A 9493-nucleotide genomic window follows, 5' to 3' on the forward strand; every position below is an offset into this window, starting at 1 on the left:
CATGGCTATAGAAATTGAATGATTATAGAAAACTCATAAAGTTAAGCGCTACGGTGTGAAAAAAAAATTCTGGAATAAACATGTTAAGAAAATTAGATGGAGAAATAATCCTTAATTTGTTGATATCCATATAAACTCTATGCTTTTGGAAAACGTTACATATAATTTGCACCGAGTAATCAATCACCGAAAACGAGTTAATTTCTTTCCTTATTTTTTCTTAGTAGAGGGATTTGTAAAAAGGTATGCCAAGGTGAAAATTTTTGAAATATTTTTTAAAGAATAAATTTAAAGAGTATTGTTACTTCATAAACTGAAATTTTTACAATACATTTTTACACAGTAAATAAGTACAAAAAAAGAAAGAGCTGGGAGATCTCTGGGATTAGAAACTCGGGTCAAACTACTAATGTTTAGTGACTTTCTGCTTGATCATAAGACCTTTTGAAATTCGGCTGAACAATATACAGTCAAAAGTTGTTAATCCGGACTCGTCGGGACTTCGGCGATTCCGGATTATCGATTTTTCCGGATTATAGATCATCAGTTTAAATCTGGTAAAATGACATGCAGAAATTATAAAATTAAAAATATGAAACCGTAATTTACGAAATAAAGAACCATTATGATCTAAAGGGTATCAAAATTTACAAAAAAAAAAAAAAAAAAAAAAGCTTAATATTTATTTGTTTACTTTATTAAACATTTCTTTTAATGTAAGTTGTTTAAGTTGCTTCGTTTTTTATGTGATAATACATTCTCTTTAATTCTATAAACAGACATAATTTCTTGTTCAGATACAAAGTTCTGCTGTTCAAGTCCTATAATTGCTGTGTCGAGAATACCGACTAATTTGTCAATCGAAATTTTTTCGTTTTCAATAACCTCTGTCACTTCCTTCGCTATCGGAAGCGAATTATAATGACGAGGCATTTGATTTAAATCATATCAAAGACGGAGTACATCGAGATGAAATACTACATTGAGTAAGGAATTATAAGCCAAATAAAATAAAAACATCTGCCCTTAAGATAAGGATAGTGCTGACAGACCAACTTCCAATTCATTGCACACCGCCGCGGCGTTAAAGATAAACAAAGTTTAAATAAACAAACGTTAAAGTTTAGATAACCAAAGGATATGCCTTTATCCATTTTTTGCAGCAATTCCACTTTTTGTTTAATGGACTCCGAAAGATATTTTCGCTTTGTATATCCTTTACATATTAGTAAATATATATCGGAAATTCTATTTGACATAATCGAAAGTTCAAGCTTACTTTTATAAAATTGCTCTAACAGTCTGCAAAAAATAATAATCCGGATCCAATTCGAAGATTAAGGAACAACGCAATCTGCAACATTAACTGAAATAGATAATTAGTTAATTTTAGCTTAGTTTATCCCGTCCGTTATACATTAAACGCGCATTCGTAAACGTATTTTGCGCACGCGCACACGCAAATTCGCAGCGGTAAAGGTCTTACGCGCATGCGTCAACGCGACGCATGCGCAGAAAGTTTGTAGCTTTGAGGTCCGAATTATAGATTATTCCGGATTATGGGTGTCCGAATTAACGACTTTTGACTGTATTAAGGAAAATAGAAGATACAGCACAGATAAGAACAAAAGTGGGCTGAATTAGAGAGTTACATGTTTGGTGAATGAGTTAAACTTATCTGTATGCCATTATGAAATATTAGGAATGTAGCTTAAAGCATCAGTGAAGAAGGCAATGACAATCTACATCATTGTAATTTAAATATATAACATTATCAGTATCTGCTATTAATTTCAATACTGCTGAAAAAAATTATACATGAATTATATTATAAATCACATGAACTCATTGTATTAGAAATATTATTAGCGTGATTTAGCGACTATCTTTGCTAACAAATAATGTCAAATAATTAATTTTACAAATAATTCAGCCTGAAACTGGGCTAGAAAATAAGCTGCATGATAAAGTTTAAGCTTTATCAAGGTGTTAAAAACATCTTCTGTAAACTAGAGTTATGATGCAAGAATTTGTAAAAATTATCATTTAAATATAAATTGGCATAAATACAAAATATATAAATTCTTCATACAGAAAACTTGAATACAGTGCAACAATATGTGAAAAAGGAATGGATTAAAAGGGAACTGAAAATCCCAAGATATTAATATAATATAAGGGAGTCCGAGATTTTTTTTTTTTTTTTTTTTTTTTTTTTGTTAATTATGAAAATTCTGCAGATGCTCATAATTATCAATTTATTAATTAAATGTGTATTAGAAATTAAATGTATGCCAAAGTACATCAGGTAATTGGAGAACAGAATAAATATTTAAACGTTTCTAGTATTAAAATATGGAATTTGTAAGAAAGTTAAATACCTTAAAATAACTTCAATGACTAAAAATGGAAAGCTTAATACGGCATGTATTGCAATAATATTAGTATGAATTTAAAACCACTTAAGAAATCCAATTTTTAGATTTAATAAAGATAATCTTTTAAATTAAATTAGAACTGTTTACCTAAAATGGTAAATTTCAAAGTTAAAACCATTCTGCTATCTAAGATTTTTTAATATTTATCTACACACGAAAAAACTTATTTAAGTTGCGGTACAAATCCGATATTTGATAGATTGATTATGTATCCGTTTTATGTATGTCATTAATCTATCAATTTTATTATTCAAACTGATATAAATCATTTATAATATATATATATATATATATATATATATATATATATCACAGCAGCTAAAATCTACAACTTGGAAAGTTTTTAATTCTTTCAGAGAATAAAAAATATCTGGCTCATTATTCTTTTAAGCATCATAAAACTTTAAAAATGAGTGTAAAAGAAATTCATTTTTACTTTAGCACATGCCAGATTTTAAATTAGTATTTATTTTGTATGCACAATTTTTACAATATTGGTAAACGAAAATGGAGGCTTGATGTCTCAATAAAATGTCCCATTAATGGCGATAAAAGACTTTTTGTACCACCCATCTTCTTGGGAATCCAAGTTCTTAGAAAGAGGTGACAGGAAAACGTCACGCAATTCGTGGATTAGATAAGGGGGGGGATCTTTGATCAAATTTCGTGCAGTTCGTACCCTGTTGTATTTTGAACAATTTTTCGCCTTAAAGACAAACTTTGACTTCCCCCCCCCTTTTACTGAAAATATTATCTATCGTTGCTTTAAATACTAGAAAATTATGGCTTTCACAGCATTTTTTAATAACTAGATAGGAATAATTTTCTTCGGAAGGAGCACAAGCATTGCCTTCCGCCCATTGGTTCTGTAAAAGTGGTATTTTGCATAAAAATAAAACTGTCAAGCAGCAGATGATAATGTTGTATACTTCCAAAAATATAGTTGCAGTTTTAATTTTTTTTTTTTTTTTTTTTTTTTTTTTTGTAGCAAAGCAAACAGGTGCGAACAGCCTTAGTAATTTTATAACACATCAAAATTTTCAACTTACAGAGTATACGTACAGTATTTATTGACTTACAAAAAAATAAAAATCTGAGTATTCGGAAAATTAAGTTTATAATTTATGCTTTTATTATATATATGTATAAGGTTTTTCTTCTTTATACCATACCTAGAGAAAGTATTTACCTATGGACATCCATTTTGCAAAATATTTTTTCCTCCTCAAGATGATCTGGTTGCCTTAGTTCTATTTATTTATTTGCAAAATTTATGCTGAATTAAAGTTGCTCTTTTCTGATTTTAGATTTCACTCTGGTGTGTTTTTCTTCCTAGTGATTTTGGTTTAAAATTTTTCAAGTGTTTGGTTACATCAGTCTTTCTTGCATATTTTAAGATATTTAACCCATTCTTCACGGGATGTTACATGGCCTCCTGCTCAGATAGTATATTTATCTGGACATTTTTCCTTAGTTATTTTACAAGTATGAATCACATGTGGAACTGCATACTGCATGCATTATCCCTTACTAGAAACACTTAAAGCAATAGTACCCATATGTTTGATACCAATGGTACTGTGTGAAGCCAGGCTTAGTTTTATAAGACTTTATAAGTATGGTCAAAATATGCAGAATGTTTACATAATTTCAGAATGATTTCAATAGAAATTTTAAAAAAGCAAATTTTGGGAAATAAAAATTTCTTGGAACAGCTTATTATTTGAAAAGAGGAATGTTACATGCAAACAAGTTAAGGATTGAAAATATGTTTTTGTGCTTTTCAATGAGAATAGTTAAAAAATGTTGTTAAGTGCATGGTATTAAAATTTTGAAGTGCAAAATAAGCAACATTATTAATTGGAAGGAGAAAATCCATCAATCATTACTTCTACATGGAAAGAAGACTTCAAAAGAATGCCCAAAAAAGATAAGCATTGTTTCTAATGTTTCTAAAGTTAAATTGTTGGTAACAACAGATAACCCACTGAAGCAGATATCAATTACAAAGTCTTTAAATACATCTGTAAATACAGTAAATAAATAATAGTAGAGCAAATAAAATAATAAACCAAGATTTACAACTTAAAGAAACTAAAAAAAAAAAAAAAAAAATTATGTTCACCAGCTTTTGTCAAGGGATCTGGATCAACGTACAGCAATTTGTAGAATTCTGTATGAAAACTATTTCGCAGGAGATAAATAGAAATATATTTTGACCCCTGATGAAGCATGAGCATAGACTCCAACCTTCAGCAAACCTTGTCAGTAGTCAACGCGCGAATGACATTTTTACAACTTTGAAAATGTGCGCGTAGCGTATGTTGTAATTAACCATTCATTAATTTTAAATTAATAATTAATTGTAATCAATTTTATTACATTTAAAATCCATATACATATAAAACTGAATAATTAAAAATATACCTTGTAAATTATATGCACATTTAATTAGAAATTTTCTTTTAACTCCTCAAGCATTCACTAATAAAAAGTACTTCAAATCACTACTAATCATAGAAAAAATCAGAAGCTATAAATCATATCTTTATTCTGGATATGATTTCTATAGGGAAATAAAATTTAAATAACCAAGAATGATACATATAAGTATTAAACAAAATACGCATAATTTATGAATGCAAAGATTTATATGTAGCATGCTTAGCAAGCTTAAGTTCTGATTTTGAGAATGTTTTTTTTATAACACAGTTCTTCATATTTGCCTGCATATTTATTTTTTCAATCAAAACTGCTTCAAGAGTTTTAAGACCTAAATTTGGTCGAAATTCCGTCTGATTTTTTTTAACAATAGAAAAAATTCTTTCGCAAGCTGCATTTGAATGAGGTATTATTAAGACAGCAAGCATTACAGAAGGCAATACTTTATATTTAATACACCCATTCATATTTTTTAATTTGGCAATTTCTCCCCATGCTATATCAATACGCAAATCTACAATTTCTTTCAAATCATCTACTTGATACATGGAAAATTCAATTTCTACTTGATTAAGACATTTTTCATCAATAATGGATGGAAAAGTATTCATCAAGTAAAGAACAGATGAAAATGAGACTTCAGTTCTCAAGTTGATGTCAGCAACTTCAGCATGTTTTAGAAATGGATCACTCAGTGGAAATTTATCAATTATATATGAACATGCAGTTACAAAAAAAGCTCGCACAGAATTGAAAAATGATTTCACTTCACTTTCATTCAACTTGGCATTTTTAAATATAGTCTTGTTTCCGCACCAATCACTAAATTTTCATTTTCTTTTTGTTTACTATACTTCTGAAATGGAATAGACGTTAGAGTAACATCTTCATTTTCTTTAGAAATTACTGATGGTTTTACGAATCTAACAAATAAATTCATTAAAAGTTCAAAAAGTTCTCTTCTCAATTTATGTATATAAGGAGCTTGTTGTTGCAAATTAATATTTACTGTTATAAACAAAGGCAAAGTATTTTTCAAAAATAACAAGTACAATTTGGTGGTCGGTGACTGTAAAATTTTTTTAATGTTTTGCAATCTCTTTCCTTCATTCTCACTGTTATCTGGTTTATCTCCAAAAAAATTTATCACAGCATCCCACTGTTCCAAAATCCTTGTTATAGATTCTAAAAGAGACAACCATCTCGTACTGCAATATTTCAAAATTTTATGAGATTTTGCATTCTGTCCCAAAATTTGTTGAGCAACTTTGAAGCTATGCTTCCGTTTCGAACTTTTCTCCAAGTAAAAATATATATCTATTATCAACATTTCAATTTCTGAGCCAATTAATTTTTCAGTAGCTTTTTTTGCAGCTATATGCAAGAGGTGGCACGGACAACCTCGGGTGATTATACTTGGTTGATGCATTTTGATAAATGATGCTACACCTTTAAACTTTCCAATCATATTACTAGCATTATCTGAAGAAAATGATAAGCAATTTTTCCATTCTAAACCTTTGTTTTTAAAGTTTTCATTTATACAATTAAAAATACCTTCTCCTGTATTATTCGTGCATTCTAAAATAGAAATCAATGAAGTAATTATCACTCCCTTTTCTTTACTGTAGTATGTTATAACCAATGGGTACAGTTTGTTATCATTGTTATCATTACTTCCATCAGTACTTAGAGAAAATGATGTACTGCACACTGATTTTATAATATCAGCAACAGTATTTTCTGCAAGCGTTTTCACAATAGCAGCAGTTTTGGTTTGACCGCAGCTAAATTTTTTTGCTATGGCAGAATCTGGAAACATTGCTTTGGAATGATCCGAAACAGAAAGCGGTAGATTATGTTCAATTAAAAAACGAACAAAATAGCATTCGGCTTTTATAGGATCTGTTTCATCATCTTTTATTAAGAAATTTGTTATTTCTTTAGATTTTACGGTGCCAAGTTCTATATGCTTTTGAGAAAACACATGCCGTTTACAGTCATCTTTTCCGCCATGAGCAACTGAGAAGTCTTTGTTGCATACACTGCAGTGTGCGTGATTCACAGAAATTTCGGATGCTTTAATGCATGGAAATTCTGAAGAATATGAATCTTTAAACTTCTGCTTTGATAATTTTGGCTTCTTCGTTCGAGGCAGCATTATGATTAAAAATCTTTCACCTGATTCACAGTTCATAAGACACATGCTAAGCTCTCGCCGTAAACTACACAATGCAGCCGAATGCAGCCTAAACACGCATCAGCGAGGAACCTGGGAGACAGACAATTGGGTGAAACTATTGATAAGTCGTTAACGGTTGGAGTTACTGATCTACGATTGGCTAATTCTTCAAAACTAGGAACGCACTCAACACGTGATATATGATAACACGAGTATTCATCCAATCATCGGATGAATTAGTTGGTTCCATTTTGCATACTGGTTCTCCTGCTCTTGTTTCTGTAAAATCCGTAGTTTTTTCCATACTTTTCGTAGCTCGTAGTTTTTCATGAATTTCCGTAGAAACTACGGAGAATCCGTAGTAGTTGGAGTCTATGCATTTATGTCTAACCTTTTTTTCTCTAGATTGTTCAAGTTTCGAAACCGTGGAAGCTAGGCTATTAGTCTGAACCACATTCATCAGTTTTAACCTTTCCAATTCAAAAATTCGCTCCCATTCCCGTTCCCGCTCTGCTCTCTCTTGTTCGGCTATTTCTTCTGCTTTTCTCTGCTCAGCCGCAGCCCAAATTCTTGCCACGTATTCTTTCGTAGCTTCTTCTTCATAGTCCTTGGCATTTAGAATAGCCTGCCTAATTTCTCTTACTCTATTTGCCTGAGACACATTTGTTTCAAACTCCTCTAACTCCAATAGCAGAGCTTTAGTAAATTTCCTCATAAACTCACCCATTATGGAAAATTAAAAAAAAAAAAAAAAAAATACCCTACTCCGAAAAACAATAACACAAAAACAACAACAGGTCTATCTCTCCAAAACTGAATAATTCCCTAACAATTCTGAACACAAATTGCCTTACAACACTTAATGATAATACCTATGCCTACAAACAAAGCGTATATAAAAAAAAAAATGCTAATTAAGAGGCAACCTTTTCCTGCTCTATATCCAAAATAAGCCTAGTCTCGAATAACTGGCATAACCTCTCCAAAATCACAAAAATGGTACTCACCAATTTTGAAGACGCCTTCGATTGACTCTCCTCGCACTACTTGGATATTCTTCCAGGAAATTTCACTATTTTGCGGCACTAGATCACGCTTCCTCCGGCGTTCCTTTCTGACACACTGTCACTGAAGAGGCTTCACCACGCGAACTGTCCTTGCACGCAAAATTAGATCGTTCTTGAAGAGAAGAAAGTCTTGACTGTTAACATAAAACTCAAGTTAACAGGCGAAAAAGTCCATTCCTAAATTTACTCTCAGAAACAATCCCTAAAAGCTGCCACCAACTTTTAATATTTACTGCTGCGGTGTAGTGGCCGAAACCGCTATGCAAACCCTGGGTTGTGACATCAGGTTGAAAACAAAACACAGCATAATAAAATTTATTGAATGCTAAAAAAAAAATGGCTACATACAATTCTGCAGAGAAAAACCTATCTCTAAAAAAAAAATCAAATTCTATACATTTTACGTGCGAGATTAATTCGTGGCTCTCGAGCTTGCGTTTTTAACATTGCCAACGATTTAATTAATTTAATAAGGACTATTTTAACAACTATTGAAAACCTGTTTGTAAGTTAAAAAAAATAATAATTTTCAGCTTATTCTCACGAGACATCCTTGTCCATATTAATCTTCAGTCTCTTCTTCTTTTATGTGACCTTATCACAGTTCACTCTTTTTTGGTATTTAGCTCATTGTACTTGATACAAATTTCACACAAACTAGAAACAGCTAACACACCTCTTTGTTGTTGTTCCATGATGAGCACATAGAAAAAAGCAAAAGCCATTGGGAATTAAGAGGTAAATGCTCTACTAAAGCACACATCTCACCAAGTAAAATTCCCACAAGATCACACTTTCTGGATATAAACCAAGCCCTCTGACCCAAGCCTTAATTTGAAATAACCTTAGCTAAATTAAAATCCACAGAGTACAAACTTGCATCAGAAGACTTACTTGTATACCTAGAAGTGTACTTGGTGGCAATAACATCAAAATGATATAAATTTAGTTAGCAGTATAAAAAGAGTACAAAATAAATATATAGTATATTCAATACTTACAAAACCTGAAAATATCATTATTTTTAAAACTTTCAGAACACTAACAGATATACTCAACTATCTGCAGATCAAACTTTGAAAAATTTATTTTCAGCATGAGCACATACATTGCCATTGTGAAATGATGTTTCAATAATTCTTCGTTCTTTTATGCATGCTTTTAATGCAGCTGTGAATTTTAACTCTTGTCAAGCAATGGATTATTGAAGGACAGTGATCAAAACATAAACTAAATAATACACAGAACAATACAATGAATACCAGTATAGTTTTCTTGACCAAATTCTGTAGCCTTTTTCTTTTTAACGAATTAATAAATAATATACAGTATGTTATTTTTAACAGTTTTTTATTATTATCACT

The sequence above is a fragment of the Stegodyphus dumicola genome, chromosome 2 (genome assembly GCF_044657685.1).
Source record: "Stegodyphus dumicola isolate Sdum_Otavi_A_Nest chromosome 2, ASM4465768v1".
NCBI classification, from domain to species: Eukaryota; Metazoa; Arthropoda; class Arachnida; order Araneae; family Eresidae; genus Stegodyphus; species Stegodyphus dumicola.